The sequence below is a fragment of the Caloenas nicobarica genome, chromosome 24 (assembly GCF_036013445.1).
Source record: "Caloenas nicobarica isolate bCalNic1 chromosome 24, bCalNic1.hap1, whole genome shotgun sequence".
NCBI classification, from domain to species: Eukaryota; Metazoa; Chordata; class Aves; order Columbiformes; family Columbidae; genus Caloenas; species Caloenas nicobarica.
The window spans coordinates 5,553,188-5,573,065 of NC_088268.1; positions in this window are offsets into that span (position 1 = coordinate 5,553,188).

Sequence of the window (19,878 nt, forward strand, 5' to 3'; positions counted from 1 at the left end):
CTATGGAAACAAAGCAGAGCAGCCTTAGAGGAGCTGAGCGACGCAAGGTAAAATGTGAGAGTCAGAGTCCTTCACTGTACTGTCGGAAATATCAAAGGATCTGGAGAGGTTGGCAGGAGCCGTGGCCCGGCGATGGCTGCTCTGTGTGGCTGGTACCAGGCTGTCATGGGGGTAAGCAGCCAGCTGACTGTCACACAGCCCGAAGCCCAACGCACAAAATGGGGGGCGCAGACTCGCCAGTCCCCGTGTTCCCCCTCCCTGCTCCTCCTGCACATCAGGATCTCAACCTTCCCCTGGCTGCCATTCCGAAAGGTTAACAACAAAAGGGTAACAAGGTTAAACCACAAAGCCCTGGCTGATAACAGCCCTTTCAAGCAGCTGCACTGAAATTAATCTGAAACTTCTAGTAATTAGATAAGATAAGGATGTGTGCATGCTCGTGCGGGCACACGCTGACCCTGGGACACCCATTGCACAAAGGAGGTGGAGGATCACAGGCTTCATTAAACTGGATCAGGTTATTTGTTCACCTAGTCTGGGGCTGCAGCATCGAAAGTACATTTCCAGCCCCTTTATTCATCTTGCTCGATAGCCCTGGATAGCGCACTGACTTGCCCTTTTGTCCTCCCTTCCCGGTACTGTAGCTCCTGCCAATTCAGAGCAGCCTCTAATTCTTGCTTTTTCAGAGCAGATGCTAGTCCATCCATTTCTGTATCACAGCTCCTGCCATTCCAGGGCAAATTGTTGGACCACTGGGTGTCATTTGCTGCCTCTGACAGTAACCAACAACTCAGAAAAAAGGCAACTTTCCAATCTGGTAATGCACCTGACTGCTTGAATAATGTCTCCTGGTTTACTAATCAGCTACGCCATGCTAATGCTCTGCTCTGATCCCAGAGTTTACATGCTTATGTCATTTCCATTGTCTGACAGCTCGTGTATCTTTTCGTGTGACTAAGTCATTCAGTTAAAGGTTGGTTACAATCCTCCTAAAACAGCTTTCCTTTTTTAAAGCTATGTGGTCTTCCATTGTCTTCATAATTCGATTCTGCACCTCTGCTTCACAAGGGCTTGCAGGTTACTGTTCATCAGTTTCTGAAGCCAAAGAGAAACAAAAATATGACAGCAGCTCTGAGTTATGGTAAACAGATCTGGTCCCAAAGCAAAACTAAATGACTGGACCTTGCTCCTGGCTTAGACTACCAGACTCTGCATTCATTTACCTTCCAGACATGCTGCATTTTCTCTGCTGTGAAGGCTTCTCAGAAGCAAGCAGGTGTGTTGAGCTGTATTTATTAGAGGAGCCATGAACATATAGTAACTGTTTTTCATCATGCCAACACATTAGTCACAGTAGGACCCCACCGAAATGTTCCACTAGCACACATAAACCCCTGAAAGAGTTTATGCTCTCACCGAATGAGGTGAAGTATAGAAGAGGAACACAAGAACATCTCAAGAGAATACTCTGGGAAAATAACCCAGCATGTTGGTGCATGAGCTGGTGTTGGGGTTGTCCCGACAGCAGAGTCTTGTGCCTGCACCCAGGAGCAGGAGGGCAGAGTCGGAGCAGCTCTGGGCTGGGAGGGAGGAGGCTCCGAGTCTCAAAACCTCACGAGGTGACAACACGAACATCTCCCACCAGCACGTTCTCAGCAAACTTGAGATCCTGCAGCTAGATGTGGGGAATGGATAACACCACTGGGATCCTAAGCAGGACACAGCTCTGAGACAGCATTTCTAAAGCTGGCCAGCAGCAGGAAGGGAAGGACACTCATACAGGGAAGGGTTGGAATGATAGGAAGCCAGAAGTGAGCGGTGAGCTGAGCTCCTGCGGAGGCTGCTGCTCCTCGGGCTGACGGATGGCCTGCAGTTTAATGCGAAGGTGATATTGATCCCTCGCTGTTGGGTTACGATGTGTGATGGAGCTGCCCTTTGCCCTGTAGATGTGCTGTAGCACCTCTTCTCTTTCTCCCAATCCTCATCAAACTACTTTAACGACTCTTTTATTGACAACACTGAGTCTTAATGAGGAGTACTGCCACACACTTCATTAAGGCTGCAAAGGGGACACTTCCTATAAAGAGCAAGGATCAAGGGCTGCCATCGAGGCTGAGGAGAAGGATGGAGCTGAGGGGGGATCCATAGTCCTGCAGAGGAGGGAAAGCTCCCTGACTGCTCCGGAGAGATAGCAAAGATTTAGGACAAAAGTCCACGTGTCCTGGGAAGGAGTGGATTGAGGAAGGAGAAAACAGTCCTGGAGAAGAGTCTTGGTGGACACAAAGGACATGGCATGAGAACTCCTTGAATCTTTCCGTTCACAATGAAGATGAGAGATGAAAAACTGTTGGGTGGCTGATGGCTCAATTTAACCTTGATATTATTATTCAGTACAATAATAACACAGTATGTCTAGGCAGCTGTAGAAGGTGATGGGCCACAGCCCAGCATAAAACCAGTTCAGAGACCTCTGTGTGAACATCAATCACGTCGTCACCCTTGATGGTCCTGAGGTTGTCATGGACAGTTCAGTGAAGTTCCAGATTAAAACCAGACCAGCTGTTCTGTGAGATTTTCTTCATTCTGGGAAAGAATCTCCTACCTGAAACCAGCACAAAAGACATATTTGGACTCGAGGGTCTGGATTCAGAAGAGACTCAGATGTGATGTTCTAATGCAGCCCTGCTTTTGCATTAACATCCATAAATCTCCATCCATCATACAGTTCTATTTCAATTATTGAGCCAATTTCCAGACACTTTTATGATGTATTGTTTGATTTTATTAACTGGAGTGAAGGTTTAAACTCACTGAATTCCCGTAGTAATCTTGCCCTGTAACCCTACCCACCTTATCAAATCTTGCTTAATGAAATGCAGGCATCTGTCTTAATGGCTTTCAAACTATGCTATGTAGACTGACCCAGATGTTAGTTCATAAATAGGAATATTTGAAGGTGTTAAACAGGGTAGCTGGAGACAGAAGTAGGTCCCTGAAGTGATCTTTTCTCTTATGAAGAAATCAGTGATATGGGAGAAATTACTATAAATCTTCATGAAGAAAAATGAGAGCCAGAGGCCTGGAGAATGGAACTCAGCACTGCAAGCAGCACAGCAATGGATTCGGTCAGAAATCATTTCCTGAAGAAACTGATTATTTTGGTAGAAATTTAAAAAACAAACTAGTTTGACTTAAGACCAAAATATTCATCTGAAGCATTTTGCCTGGGGACTATGGTGGTTCTGCTGCATGGAAGCAGGAACTTGAATGTTCCCGGCTCTGTGAGCAGGGTGGGTGGTCAGGCTGCATCCCTGTGCTGCTCGGCCCGTTTTGGCAAAGAGGGTTTGTCCTCAGGGGCCACAGCACAACCTGGAGAAACAGCCGAGGGTGGAAAGGGGAGCGCGGGACCCGTGCAAACCGTCACATGGAGTACTGGCATTATGTCCAACGTAATGTACTGCATAATAATATTTGTAAGTTGAAACACGTTCCATTCCAGGTAACTGAGGGTATTTCGTTATTGAAGAAGAGAATCTTTAGGAAACAAACGTTTTTCTTGGGAGAAAAAAATCATTCTTTTTTGCATTTAAAAAATAGCAAAAGTAAATCCAGCGAGTGTGGGAAGCAGCCCTGCAATGTGATGGACACAACACCAGGGGCTGGCTGCAAGTGTTCCCCGCCTCGCTGTTCCTTCAGAGCTGGGATGGTGAATAAGCCGTGATTTTTGTCCCTCAAGGGTTTTTTAGTGCCACACTGCATCATCTCAGCTCTCCAGCCTCTCCTTCTCCACAGCTGCTCTTGTTCCACACTCCCAAGAAAGAAAGAAAAACTGACAAGGCTGCGTGACAATCTGGTATTTAGTGTGACAGTTAAACTTAGTGATATGGGGGGCATGTTAGGCTGTATTACAAGCCCGGTATCTGCATGCTTGGATATTGGAAGCATTACATTATTAATTAAACACAAAAATGACTGCCATTAGTCGGCGATCTTATCTGCTGAAAGAACTGGAAGGCAGAAGTATTCTCTAAATTCAAGAGCTTATTGTATCATTCCTGTCACTTTGTAAAACAGTTACCCTTCCGTTTCATGCTTGTCAAGCAATCAATGAATGTTTGTAAACTGCTTTGAGATCTTCCAAAGAATGATGCTATAGTTTATAAATGCAAAGTGTTACTACATTTCATTCGGTATGAAATTAAAGGATAGAACTTGCAGATGCAAGAAAATTCGGCTTGAAAAATGCCCCAAACATATGTGCAGCTGTTATTATGTTGCCCCCTTCTGCCAGATGCTGTAAACACTCTTATGCAAGGGACGAATTCAGACATGGCAGAGCTGCTCTGAAGGTGAAACCCTAGAGACATGTTGGAACTAACAGCACTAATGCTCTTACACTCTTCATGCGCAGATTTCAGAACATTTCCAGTGCACAAACGCGATCTCCATGCCGTGGCTCCAGCCATGAAGAAGCACCTGGCAGTCCTGCAGATCTGACCTGCGTCCTGCTGTGTGTTTGTGGGTGAAATTACACAGCAGACCTCAGGAAAGGTAACAAAGTTCCCCATGGGAATGTAGCAACCAGACCAGAGACGCATTAGCCTCTACTGCAGCAGGACCACCTAGATAACCATTACAGCTCATTGTCTGGACCCAGCCTGCTCCAGGGGTTGGGTCGAAGTCTGTAGAAGAGCTTGGAATCAAACCTGAGTATCCTAAAGGCCGCTTCAGCGCATCACTCCTAGAGCAGGGCTTCCTCTCCTTCATCCCCTTCTCACCTCCACACAGCCCCAGGCAGTGCGGCCCCTCTCTGCTGCCCCTGTTTCAGCTCAAAAAGGGATGGTGGCAACTTGGGTGAAAAGTTTGACCTTTCTGTTGAGTCACTGATTAGCATAAACAATGGTGTGTGCCTTTTGGAGTGGTTATTCACACCACAGATCTTTAGCCAGTCAAGCGCCCAATTATCCCACTAAGTCTGAAAATCTCCTTTCCTTCTCTACTTTTCTCTTATCTCCTCTGGTGTAATTATCTGCTACTTTGTATTGTGCTTCTCTAAACTTCTGCAACCCCCTGCTTTTAACCTCCACTCTGTTTCTCCACTTCTACCCCAGAGCAAAGGGAGATTATTCAAGGTGAAAGAGAGGCCAGTGGAGAAGTGCCCTTCCTGGGTAGGGATGTGCTGCCTCATTCTCTCCTGCTCTGCATTTGCATGGCTTTGGGGGATGCACATATTAAAGGCTGTGGAGCTGTAATCCACCAGGATTACAAGGGTTTACAATTTCAAATCAAAGCATTACAAAGGTCACATATCCAACCCAGAGCAAGCTGATCTGGGATTCCAGCTGATGCCTTTTCTTTCTCACCTCCTCCTGAACCAACTGATCTCTTAGTCATGGCTCTGCATCCTCCGTCTGCAGCGCTCACAGTGATCACTCTTGTGGTGCCTGAACAATGGATCTGTGACACTGAGCTGGGCTCCAGGGGCTCCGGAGCTGGTATGCAAACTCTTATTCTTTGTACTATGATAGCTTTGTTGAATCTTTTCATAGTGCAGGTTTCTGCTGGGACAGGCAAGCGGGGCTCAGAGATGCCCCAGAGAGTTTACAGTCAATTGGTGAGGCAGCAGACAAGAGGGGGAGACAAAGAGGTAGGGCCTTAAGAGGTGCAGGGATGAGAGTGTAGCAGAAAATTCAGCTGCACAGGCTGGTCCCAGCCTGTCCAGCTCCCTGCAAGCAGCCCTGCCTCCTCACACCACAGAGTACCCTGTATGGATCACTCTGTTTCTTGCTCACATTTTATCCCAGCCTCCTGCTTAGGTAAATCCGTGACACTCCCTCGAGCTGGTTCGATCATAACCGTGATGGTTCTTTTCTATGTACCATATACATTAAGATGTACATCTCCATCTCTCGCTCCCTGCTGTCTGTGGAGGACAACTACCGCAAACTGAACTTGCAGAACTAATGTTCAGGGAGGGGAAGCTCACTCTGACCCACCTGGGGTCACACAGAGAACCACAGAAGAACCTGGAACTGAAGCAACTCAGCTCCCAGCGAATGCTTTAGCTACAAACTTCCCATTCTGTGAGGCACTGCTCTGGTTCCCAGCCACCTGCCCTTATCACCACAAGTGCTTTTCTCCTGTAGTTTATCTCCTTTCATCCTGCCTCCACCAGCTAGTCCCCAGCTCCCAGCTCTCCTCTGTCTTCCAACAAATGATCAGAGAATCACATCTGCGCGAGGAGCAGCAAGAGAGCAGTGCCTGGGTCCTGTGTCAGTTTTATTTACCTTCATTGCACTGCCTTCCATTGCTTAACAGAATAGTTTTATACCAGAGAAAATTGGAAGCTAAGTAGTTGCCTGTCAGGTAGTGTCTGTCGCCTGTGTGAGAAGCTGACATCGTAGTCAGCTCCACTGTCAGCCATCTCCGTGCTGAACATCGTCCTGGCCCGAATCCTGCTGCTCATGCTCGTTCTGTGCTGGTGTTTGCATTACAACAGTGCCGCTGGGGACTCCCCTCGCACAGCAGCACACTGCAGATTCCGCTCCCATCCATGTGCACTGCACACACGGCAGGTTAGCTAATGAGAAGATGGAACTGCGGAGACACAGAGCCTGGTGCTGCAGGAAGTCCTGTTTGTCACACAGCCGGGGACCGAGGACCCCACCCATCTCCAGAGCAATATCCCTGAGCTCACAGGATGGCAGGGAGTTGTACCAAGGGTGCGTTCAGTTCCAAATATATGGAAGACAGAGACATAGAAGACAATTAAAATATCATCTTGCATCAAGACAGACTAGGACAAAGAGTATATTTGGCATGGGAGAGACATGGGCTGGATGCAAAGCCTGTTTTGGGAGGGGTGAATGGAAGAGGAAAGCTATTTTGAGGGATTCAGAAAAGTGCTATGTTTCATAATGAGTTTAATACACAAATTCCCCTCCCTATGCAGGAGAATTGCTTTATATAGATAAGTGAATTTTCTTTCTTCCCCCTCTTCCCTCTTTTCTTCTTCTTATCTTCTTCTTCTTTCTCCCACCTTCTCAGCATCTCCTAGAATTGCCAGTCAAGATTACAAGGTGTCAAAGGGAGTGAAATGAATTTTGCCACTCGGCTGCTTGTAAACTTGGTACCCTAGCTTTTGATATTACAGCGCCATCGCCTCTACCTTTAAATATCAGCCACCCACAGAAACAACCTGGCTGTACATCGGCAGCAGGAGAGGTTTCCATGGTGACAGGATGCAGGTCACAACCTCTGTAAATGTAATCAGAGCACTGGGACTGCTGTGTGGAGACAGCTTTAATTTCTCCGTTAGTGGGAGCTCTGTGGTCCAACATGTACATAAGCTGCTCACATTGACAGACAACCTGTTATCTCCAGGATGGCACTGCCTATTGCCGGTCCTCCTGCACACCTGCCATCTCACCTTAATTTTTAAGCAGCGGCAGAGCAATTCCACCTGGGATCCAGCACGGCCCAGCCTTTGCTGCTCTGGGCTTTGCAAAAGCCCGTTCCTATCATTTCAGCTGCCTGCCACCTCCTCTTGTTTCTGCTCCCTGTCCCACGCTGGCTGCCTGTGCAGGTGGAAGGTTGGAGGTGCAGTTTGGTCCCCTCTGCTCCACATCTATCAGGTGGCTCATTCCTCCTCCGTCTGATACACAGGTATCACAGTGTAATGTGCCTGTGTCCACAGCGCCGACATGCCAAGAGCAATACAGCAGAACAGCGTCCCCAGTGCTGTCTGAGTCAGGTAACTCTTCAGTACGACAGGGGCGTTTCTTATGAAACGTGCTGCTGAGGAGCTTCGTGGGACTTTCCTGAGTATACTGAAGATTTACAAGAAAGACGTGCTGAGTGTTCACAGGGTCTGGGCTGAGGTTATACTCCATGAGACACAGAATTTCTGGCTATTTATGACATGTACAGAAGCTGGATATTTACTGACTGTTAAGTACTTCCAACAGTTCTCAGCTTTATGTATTTCTTTATCTTTCTTTTTCTGGCTACATATCTGTCTTGCATTGCAAACCTCAGTTTATCTGCTTCTAAGATGCATAAGAACTGAATAGTTCCCATCTTCAAAGATAAAAGCAGCTGCATGTGCCAAATTGTTTTAGTGATGCACAGTGTTTAATAAGCTTTAATTACAGGCTTCTCCTCTCTTATTAAGTTGAGCCAAGAATATTTTAAGCCCAGCCTGTAATAGTATTGGAGATCTCCATTTTCTGAGTCAACAGTTTGCACAGATGACTTTGGAAGTCAAATAGCAATTACTGCTTTCTCTCCTGTGTATTTGTGCATTTGCAGTGAAGAGCAGTTAAAAGCTTCTCTCCAGCAGGAACCACATGCATTCAGGGTCAGTCCCTGGATGCCCTCAGATCCACAGAGCAGCACAACAGCAGCAGGGTTGACAGGTACTGGGGAAGGAGAGCTAAAGGACTTGTACATTCAGAGTTCATCAAAATTGCCATTTCGCTCTAGCTTTATAGCCTTTAATATCAGATTAGCTTTCACATGTAGTCAAACCTGTATTTGACTGGGCAGCTAACGTGGCATGCACAGAGTCCTTGAAACTATGCCTTTGGGTCTCTGGCTGAGAGAATGCTTTGAAAGCATGCAAGATTTTCAGCATGTAAGCAAGTGTCCTAAGCACCAGTTCATGCTTCCCTTGCACCAGCAGCAGGTACCAGCCCATTCTTCATTCCTTCACGCTCCCTACCTCATGCTGTTCCAGTCCTTCCAAAGTGCCATCACTGTGCTCAGGAGGGAATTTGCTGAGTACATTCATGCAAGCACCCTTCAAGAGGAACTAATCGATTGCTAAAGACAAAGCTCAGGAGCAGAAATCTCTCTGCCTGTCATCTCTATTATCTTTTTTGCTTCATCTGCCTCCTCATCGCGCATGGACAGGGAATGGAAATTCTGCCAGGATCCTGTGCATCTCAGAGAACCCTGTCACCTGGAATATTATCCTGTCTAGTTGTGTGCAGCAGGTTCAGTACTTAAGAGCAGCAGGCCTGCATTGCCAGTCTGTCATGTGGATTGCTCTGTGCACACCTCGGTGTCGGTGGTGAGAGGCACACATGCTTGGGACAACTGTTAACCCAAGAGTGAGGTGAAACCAACAGGAGGAGCAGGGCTCTCCTGGGCTTTTGGGATCTGGCTTGTAAAAGCCTTTTGAAAGTAAGGAGGGAGAAATAGAAATGGATAGGGTTGGGCTAGGGGAGGTTTTTTCCACCTTTGATCCTCAGATTGTCCTGTTCAGCTGAGCGGAATACAAAGCAAGGGTGTCTCGGAGCTCACAGTTCACCTCAGCAGTGCAATCGACGGGAGAAGCAGTGAGCGAGACCGACAGACTGTCACTGGCAAAATGAACTGTCACCTCCCATTTTTCAGAGGCGCGGTGGGATGAATTGCGGCTTTGAACCATGTGGCCCGTTGCTGATTGAGTTCCGCTGTCTTAGAACCCCAGTGAACAAGGCAAGTTCATTTCAGGCTGACGTACCACTGCTTATCAATTTTGGAGCCAGTAAAATTAACCGCTTCAGAACTGATTTCCCCTTTTCTTTCCCTCCTGCTGCCACCTCCCTAGTTTTGTACGTGGAAAGGTCGGTGAATAAGTCCCATGAAGTATCAAGTGAGATCCCCATGGCCTAGAGAAGGCTTAGCAGAGGTGCTGTTCTGAAACGGTGCTGGCTCCATAAACAGTTGTTGTGGTCGCCAATCTCCAGCAGACATTCGTCCAAATCATAAAAAAAGCAGAACTTGCTGCTCTGTTCGGCACAATTCAGTGTGCTTGGCAGCGTCTGAGGAGCCAGGGGGAACCCAAGTCCTGCAGTGACAGCTGCGTTGGGAATCAGGATTGAGATGAACTGGAACGGCTGTGGGAGAAGGCTGGTAATGGAAAGGCAGCGGAGGTTCAGGGTCAGAAACAGATCCCTCGCAGAGCTGCGTGAGACCAACAGTGCTAAAATACCAAAGATAGTGTGAGCCAAGGCTGCTTTCCCAGAGCTGTGCAGAGAAAGGTGTGTGTGTCACCCCTGTTTGAGCCAAACCGTATCCTCAGCATCTTGCCAGCCGGCAATGTTCATTCCAATCCTGCCAACACCAGTTACCTGCCTCTGGGGTTGCATTTTCTGTCTCTTCGTTCCCTCAAGAATCAGTCTTAGTTGCCTGGCCTTTCTTCTCACCCAGAATTTACATAAACCTGCCCTTCCTTTGCTTTCACGTCATCCTTATTTTCTGATATCACTTCTCTCCTTTCAGATCTTTCTTCTTTCTCTCTCTATAATTATGAATCTGCTTCCAAGCCAATATTTTTGCCGTAAGTGTGCAGAGCTGCAACAAGAGATGGATGGGCCACTGACAAAAGGGGCAGGACAATTAGTTCCAATGGAAATAATTTGAGAAAAGCTTTATTCAAGATGTCGATGAGTGGGAAGCTCTGGGCCTATGTCTCACCTTCCTACAGACTGAACAATCAAGTGAAATATTAGCACTTTCCACATGTTAACACTACAGGATACCATGCATCTTCCTCACCAGTGGGAAGTGTTAGCTAGCACGGGCCTTTATGAAGCTGATTTCTGTATTCCCATATGCCAATCACAGCTTAGAAACTGTCTGAGTTTGCACTTTAGGAAAAGGGACTGAATGTGGGGAGGCAGCCCTCAGGCCAGTGCCGACCTCCCAGGCTTGCTTTCAAACACACAGCTGTGCGTTACCTCAACTAGCTGGAGAAACAGCAGCTCAAGATTCTCTAAATCTTCAGTGAACGAGCTGCAGTGGCAGAGCAGCTGAGAAAACTTACTCAGGAGCAGCACTTGAAGTGCTGAAAAGCTTTAGAGCTACAGACCGGCTATCCTTGCCCTAACGCAACCTTCGCTTGAGATAAGACCTCGCTCCTCAGCGTTTGCAGTACCTTTTCTGATTCCTGCAGTGAAAGCAGCCTGAACACACACACACACACACACACACACACAGCAAAACATAACTGAGAGTTTCAGAAGGGCAGAACTGTATGAGAACTCTCTATTTAGAGGAACAGTCACATCCCTGTTTCTTGTATTGCGACAGTAATAAGACTGCAGTCAGTAAACTGAGTCAAAGCACAAACCAGCCTCCTGAGCAGCAGCTCTACCATGTTACAGCTAGCTGAATATTTAAAGTATGCGGACTCCTTCCGTCCATCTTTTCTCAAGTAACCAAGTCCTCAGGTTTCTGCTGAAGCTCCCTGCTCATGAGGGACAGTTTGACTAATACAGCAATGGATAAAAGGTTTTACCATGGTTTAAGTATTTATCCCTAATGCTACCAGCAAGTGCTTTTTTAAAGGCCAGCCCTGGGAGGCGAGATGGTTTAGTATTAATCTTCTCTGTCCAAGAAGAGCCTGCAGGATCAATGCTTGTAACACTCCTTCTCAGAAATTAATGCCACCGTGTAAGGTCTTGTCTGCACATGAGTTATCCCAGTGAGGCATTCTGCTTCACATTTGCACCTTACTTCACTGAAGAATAAGTTTCACACACAGACAAAAGCTCCCTTCATAAGATCATCATGTCATTAGGGGAACAATTACATAAACTTTAAAAGTTCACGGGTATTTTCTGACCACGTACCAGCACCCACAGGAGCCTATGGAAGGATCACACTGACTTTAATGGTCATTGGTCCAAGCTGTGGGAAAGTAAAACTGATAAGCAATGATAGAAGAAAGTGCAAAAGTAATTTCTCGTATTAAAATTAGAGCTCGATTCTCGTTGGGAACTTTAGCCTGTAAATAGTACCAGGTCTAAGTTTTCCCACAGGTAGAGGTGTGTGCGTGTGTCTGTGTGTAATACAGCAAGGAAAGGAGAGCTGAATGGGCAGTACAAGGCATTTTTAGCAATTCAGCTTCCTGTGAATTTACTATTTCAGTAGAACAGATAAACACACAGCAAAGAGAACAGAGAGACTGTCATCCTTCACTGAAGCATGAAGAAAATCTGTGTCTGAGGCTTCCTCAAAGCTTAATGTGCAACAGAATGAACTTGACTGTTGTTTTAATTAAGCTCCCATCAAGGCCTGATCCATATAGAGATTGTAGAACACGTGACTAAAAGGATTGCCATTTTACCAATGGAAATTACTCTGAAACAATGATCAGTGTGAAGACAGTAGTGAAATAAAATCCTAAGCTGGCTCTGAACTTCCCCAAAATGTGAGTCAGTTCATTTATAATTGAGTAAATAAAATGGCCCGGATTCAGTATCAGAGTTTGGGAAGGATGTTATTAAACCTTGAATCAGGTCAAATGTGGCCATGTGAGCTGTGGCAACAGTCACGTGGCATGCGGTGGGTGTGATGTCATCAATCTGTGTGGCAGATGTCACAGGCGGGTGCATCATCAGTCTCTGCGGGCCGTGTGATGCATGGTGACACCACGGCTGAGCGGGGCGTGATTGATACTTGGTGCATGGAGCCATATGAAAAATCTAGTGTGCAAATAACAGTTTTATAAATGCCTTTCTCATTCTATATGCAGACAGGCCCCTGGAAGGAACCTAGGAGATTGAATTAAGCTTTTAACCCTCTAGGCTCTCCTGTCGTTTATTGTTAGGGAATTAATAGGAACGCAGGAATGCAGATGGCCTGCCTGTCAATTCCAAGAGGTGATTTTTCTGATCTTCACGGACATTTCCAGCATCTTTCATTAAACACTCATGTACCAATTTGTCATTTTAACTGGGCAGGAAAGAAACTCCCATTGAACTTCTCAGCTCAGGTGCTGTGAGTTAAATTGGGAAGCAGAAAGCCTTGCTCTGCTGCATCTGCCAGCCAGGCTTAGGGTGGATGAACAGCCTTCCCTACCTGGTTAGGTGGGCAGAGGGATTCCCGCAGGATGCTCTGGACCTCTTCTCTCTGCAGTCAGAATAAAAAGAGATTGTTCAGCAGGAATGAGAGAAGCGTTACACAGATCCCCTGCAGGAACAGGGGTGCTCTCTGGGTTTTGCCCCCCGGGTTACGGCCACTTCTACGGCAGCAGCTCTTGCAAACTGGGGCTGCTGGCAGCATTTCCCAGTCCTGCCCTCAGGGCTTCCCATTCAGAGGGAGTTATTTCTTTTAATTTTCAGATTTCTTTTAATTTTACTTAAAAAACAGAAAAAAAATTATCTTCACCAAAACAAAGTATAAGGTTGCAGTTTGAACCGTATGTTCTTTATTTTTTTGCTTGAAGAAAACAATTTGACAGCTTCTCAATCTGCCAGGGGACTTTTAAATAGTTTTAAGCCCAATCAGAACAGATTTAGTGCCCACTATTTTAGTCTTAGACCACCAAGATCAGAGTGAACTTTTCCATTAAGTCTGACAGGCACAGATCAGGCTGTCTGAGCGGGTGGTGTGTTGAATGAACAGGATCAAATTCAAACTCCAAGTAAGACTTGGGTGAAAACTTCCCAAAAGAAGAAGGGCGAAGGCTCTGAGGATGGTGGAAACTCTCACCTTTGCTGCCGAGCTTTCCTGAGCCTCACAGGCCATGAGGGGATCCAGGCCGTGAGGGGATCCAGGCTGTGAGGAGGTCCGGGCCATGAGGAGATCCAGGCTGTGAGGGGATCCAGGCCGTGAGGAGGTCCGGGCCATGAGGAGGTCCGGGCCATGAGGAGATCCAGGCTGTGAGGGGATCCAGATCGTGAGGAGATCCAGGCTGTGAGGAGATCCAGGCCGTGAGGGGATCCAGACTGTGAGGAGATCCAGGCCATGAGGGGATCCAGATCGTGAGGAGATCCAGGCTGTGAGGAGATCCAGGCTGTGAGGAGATCCAGGCTGTGAGGGGATCCAGATCGTGAGGAGATCCAGGCTGTGAGGAGATCCAGGCTGTGAGGAGATCCAGATCGTGAGGAGATCCAGGCTGTGAGGAGATCCAGGCTGTGAGGGGATCCAGACTGTGAGGAGATCGAGGCTGTGAGGGGATCCAGGCTGTGAGGGGATCCAGACTGTGAGGAGATCCAGGCTGTGAGGGGATCCAGACTGTGAGGAGATCCAGGCCGTGAGGGGATCCAGGCCATGAGGAGGTCCGGGCCATGAGGAGATCCAGGCTGTGAGGGGATCCAGATCGTGAGGAGATCGAGGCTGTGAGGAGATCCAGGCTGTGAGGGGATCCAGACTGTGAGGAGATCCAGGCCATGAGGGGATCCAGGCCGTGAGGGGATCCAGGCCGTGAGGGGATCCAGGCTGTGTGGTGACTGAAGCTCTGAGGCGATGCAGACTCTGAGGTGACAAAGATTCTGAGGCGATGCAGGCTGAGAGGCACCTCGGGCTCTGAGAAGATGAAGGCTCCGAGGTGACCCCAGCAGTGAGGTGACCCCAGCAGTGAGGTGACACCGGCTGTGAGGTGACACCAGCTGTGAGGTGACACCAGCTGTGAGGCACCCCAGGCGGTGAGGCAACGCAGGCAGAGGCGATGCAGGCAGTGAGGTGACTGGGGCTCTGAGGAGACACAGACTCTGAAGAGACACAGACTCTGAGGTGACGCAGACTCTGAGGCGATGAAAGCTCTGAGGAAACACCAGCCCTGAGGTGACGCCGACTGCAAGGCGACTCTGGCTGCCTCCGTCCGTGAGGGGACTCATGCTGTGGCCCAATGCTGAATCTGGAGAGCAAGGCCTAGGCCACCACCTTGTGGCACCCGCCCTGGCCAGGCCTCTGGGACTCTGCGAGGGTCCCTGCAGCGCAGGGACGACATGGCTGCAGCCTGAGGAGAGAGGAGCCGCGGCCAGCTTGCCGGGAGCCTTCCCATGCCGAGATTTCCCTCTGGGCCAAGCACGGAGGAGGCGATGAGGGACTTCAGAGGTCAGACATCACGAGATGCAGGAACAGGGAGCAACGCTGCTTGGTAAGTGCTATTGCCAGCTCTGCCTGCACTTTTTTGGGGCATTTCGTTGGTTCACCTTCTTGTGGGACTGATCCAAAAGCAGCAAAAGTCATCCTGGCGGTTTACACGGGCTTGGGAGCTGCCTGTGGAAAAGTGCGAGAGCCTTGCGTTCCCAAGATTCCCATTTATGGCTTTTTGCTCCCATCGGCTCATCCGCAGCCTGACGCGCTCCTGGCACCAAGAGCTGGTGGAGCAAAGTCTGCCCGGTGGAAATGATCAGCCGAGCTGAAAAAAATGAAGCAGGTTGACTTCATTATGTGCTCATTAAGAAATCTGTAGCTGTAGTTTGTTCCTGTGTGTGTGAGCTCTGGCTATCATAAACCCTGACAGATGGACAGACAGACTGAGTTATAGTCATAGAGTATAGACTGGGCAGGATCCCCCATTAACGCTTATTGGAAATTGTCATCACTTCAAGCTGAATGGGCTCCAGATGTTGAAACCCTTGTAGGGAAATCTTGAAGGTGAAGGTTAGAGGCTTGTGATTTTGCCTATGTGGTATGAGCTGCAGCCGTTCCCTTTGATTTATTATTGTTTAAGTCAACAAGATTTGGTAGTAGGGGAAAACTGAAGAGAGCACCACATGGGTGAGGGTGCCTGGTTCTGAGCTGCTGAAGGAATTGCTCGGCTTTTATTACCTGAGCGTGAGAGAAACATTAAGCAAATGACTGTTGAAAGTTTCACTGGAAAATTCAGTGCCTCAGTATTGTCTGCTTTTACAACAGGCGGAGTTTATGTTACTTTGTTTGTGCTTATGTACATTTTCATTTATGTATTTTAAGGGCACTTGGAAGCCACAGTTGTGGAAACATGGAAGATAGAGCCGTATCAGCAAATCTCTCCTTCAAAAGTGGGACCAGTTATGTCAGTCAGACATTTAACTTTTCTTAGGTTTAAAAATGTCCGGTGATGAGGATCCCACGGCCCTCTCAGGCAGAACATGCTTGTGCTGCACCATCCTTACTGCAGAAAGTTTTCCCTAATGCCTAATCCAAACCTCCCTTGGTGCAGTTTAAACTCATTACCCCTTGTCAAACCCTCAGCGAACATGGAGCATGGCTTATTACCTTCGTTTTTGTGGCAGCTTTTAACATGCTTGAAGATGGATAAATCTCCCCCCAGTCTCCTCCCTACACGCAGTCACTACTTCTGGTCTCTTCATGTAGGTCATGTTTTCTAGATCTGAAATTATTTTGTTACTCTCCCTGTAGACTCTACTCTCGTGGTGTCCAAAACTGGGCCAGATGAGGCCCTTGTTAGGAGTTTTTGTGTATCTTAAATCTGACATCCCTTTTATGCAGGCCAGCTTCGTTCTGTTCATGCCTCTTCAGTTTTGGCTCAATGATTGTCCCAGATCTTTTCTTGCAAAACTGCTTTCTTGGCACTTATTTCCCAGCTCACATTGTGTGGTTGATTATTCCTTCACAAGTTTGGAATTTAGCACTCATTTTTATTATCTTACTCCTTTCAGATTATTGCTCTTTCTGAACTCAGACCCTGCTCTCTGAAGGGCTTGCAGCTCTGTCCCTCTTCCCCATCTTGAAATCATCTGCACATACGCTCTGTTCCATTGCCTGAGCTACTAATAAAAATATTGAATAGTGTTGAATTCAGGAGCAGGCGCTCAGACAAAAACTGAGGACTGGTAGCACTTTGCAGGACCAAGTTTTCTGTTTTGATCGCGTAAATATTTACAGATACCAGAACTGTTCCATCGCTGAACATGTACTTTGATCTTGAAGGTCATGTCTCTGGCTCATTGTGCATGATGCACATTTGCCTTCCTCCAGTAAAGCCACTGGGAATAGCTTCTCCATGTACTACAAACAGGCTTTTTTTTTTTTCTTTTTTGCTTATCAAGGTTCGTGAACTGTTCCCTGGGCTGGACCCACAATGGGGCCTGAGCCAGCAGAAGGGGCTGGAGCAGAGACCTTAAGAATGGCCCTTACTCATCAATAAAGTGCTCGGTGACAGGGCTGAAGGATACACAAAGTGACTTGTCTGTTGTGCTGTCACTCCAGCTGGGGCACAGTCCACAGTGGGGCCCTTGCTCACTGGACTTTACTCTCCAAAGCACCAGAGAAATCTTTTCACCCACTTTTTGAATGTTTGAATTCCTGTATTTCTCAGGAGTTGTGTCTTGGGGAAACAGGACATTGTTAGTCACCTTTTGGGGTTTCTGAGGATGATTTGTGCCGCTGGAGCATGAGGGCATTGGCAGAGCCCGCTGTGCTGTGATCTCAGAGCTGGTACAGCCTTCAGGTGAGGGACTGAAGTTCTGCTGGAGCCAGCGAAGCGATGCTGATCCACAGCAGCTGAATTGCTGCCCACCAGTTGCATCCGGAGCTCTGCAGGACAGGCCGACGGGAGATGGCAGATTCCCTCCTGCGGTTCACATCCAAACACTCTCTCTCTTCTTCTAAGCAAATCTTTTCTCCTGCCTGACTTCAAGTGGTGTAAATGAGGAGTAATTTCACTGAAAACTCTGTACCAAAGTCAGAGTTGAAGGAGAGGGGAACAGACACGTGATTTTGTTTATTATGAAGTTTGAAAACTATTAGTGGCAAAGTCAATTAACCTGGGAAATGTCATAAGCTTCAATGTCCAATTTGATAAAACAACTGGGACAGAAATGAAGCTTCAGTGTCTGCTCTGTAGGAGAGTTTATTTGGCAGCAACTTCAAAGCTGTGCTTCAAGGAGGCAGTTTCTAAATCCCAGATCTTTTCTATCTTCACAAATTGGAAGTCAAAAGTAACTCAAGTAAAATCAGGATAAAGGTGAGAAAACCAGGTCTGATTCCTGAAAAGTAAATTTTATATCATCCTGTATGAATATACATAGAGTCCTAAAATTCTCATTTTTCAAGCAAAACTCTCATGGCAAATGATAGTGAATCCTGCAGTCAGCCAACAGTGTACCTGACACCTTAAGGTTTGATTCTCTTGTTTTACCAATGCAATTCTACAGACTGTAAAGAGTTGCTCAATATTTCCCCAAGCATGAGAGGAATCAGGCCATAATGTTTACAGGCTGTTTTTCATTAAGTGCACATGTACATGTTAGAAGAAAAAAGAAGTATAGCCATTTGAATGTTTCACAGTAGTACCTAAGAACTCCCATTAGAAAGTGTCTCGGCTACAACAAGCACTGGGAAATACAGGAGGAAAAACTATCCCTGTCCTGTTTACAGTGTAGACAGATTCTGTCCTTGTTAAAACCCTTTTGCCACTGACTACAAGAAGAGCAGGTTCAGCTTTAAGAAACTTTAATAAATGGAAAGAAAGAATCAATTAAAAATGGGAACTGATATCTGTAATTATACAACATTAAATCATGCAAAAAAATGTTGTCTCAGATATCACACTGGCAGGCCATGGATTTTTTACTCTGAGCTTCGCTAATTTCCATTGATTTATTCTTCCTTGGAAGCATTTATTTTCTGCAGTGAGGATGACTGCTCTAACTAAGGATTAGATGTTTATCCTTTAGTGTGGGCAGGGAGCCTGAGTGGATGGGAGAGATTTCTCAGCTGAAAAGGATATTTTGCTTTTTTAGTGTTTCCTGTGTTTTGAGAATACTTAATTCCAGCAGAAAAGCAGAGAAGGGGCAAGCGAGCTCCAAATGGAGCACCATCCTCTTAATCTGAAGACTTCTTAAGTTTAAAAGCCAAGTGTTTTCCGTATTTCTCTCCATAGGCTTGCTCATACCATTGTGTGGGTGGCAGTATGAGGTGGAATAGTTGCTAAGACTTGTATTTCCCTCCCAAACTTTTCTCCAAGGCAGACAGAGGATGACAAAGTCTCTTTGGTGGCTCATCCCTTGGGGCTGGTGGCTGCTGCAGGGATCCCTGGAGCCTCTGGGCTGTTGGGGAGCACGGGGAGCGGCTTTTGGAGCCTGAAGTTGTGTCGGTCGGGGCCTCATCCTTCTGCCATAATGGCGCATGGGCAAGGTCTTTGTCTGCCAGGATTAATACGGGGAGGTTAAAGGCCCTCAGAACTGATGGTGGATAAAACCTGTCTATAAAGAGTTCTTTTCTTGAGTGCTTCTTGCCAGTTAATAAGGCTTGTGGTATTTCTATGGAAGTTTGGGTGTGTGGGTTTTTTAAATTTTTTAATATATCCTATGAAACAGCCACTGCAGCTTGTTGATGGGGCTTAAGGCCAGTAGTGTTTTGGAACAGGAATCGAGTCACCCTGTATTTTCTCAAAGGGAGGGATCCAGAGGAGCTGTGTTTCTTGTAACCCCTTCACCTCTGAATTATTTGCTGACACATGCACACCATACCGTGTCTGTAACTTTTCAGGGCTGAAGGGTTAAGTATCTTGTCACTCCAGCATAGACACCTCACTCGCAAATCCCAGTCTTTCCCCCCGCCTTCCTCAGCAGGAGCAGGGGATCCCTGCTGTCAAGGCAGAGCGAAAGCTGAGGGATCTCTCTCAGCACCCCAGAACAGTCTCTGAACACCAGGCAGTGTGAGCTGGGGGGAAAGGGGAGCGGGAAGGGGGCTCCAAAGAGTTGGGGCCTGCTCCACCTTCAGTCCCCGACCTGCTGGCTGACAGTAGGCGAGCAAGTCACTTTCTTTCTCTGTGCCTCAGTCTCTCCATTTGCTAAAAAGGCAGGAGTGATGCTGACCTCCTCTATGAAAGGTTTTATAGCCAAAGTGACCCAAAGCAGTCTGTAAGAGCTGGTCATTGCAGTATTTATTGCAGCAAAATGAGCAGAAAAGCTGCAGATTTGAGGTTCTGTTGCAACTTTCCCTCCATAGAGCTGTTCCTCCTGCCCCATGTTCAGTTGCCCTGGCCATGCACTGTGCTGCACACACACCTAGAAGTGATGAATAATACTGAGTTGTAGAGCAGCATGATGAATGGTTTGCACCATGCACTTTTGACCACCTCACCTGTGCGTTCTGCACGCTCGTTTGATGGCGTCAGGCAGCGAGCGCGCTGACACTGTGGCCTGA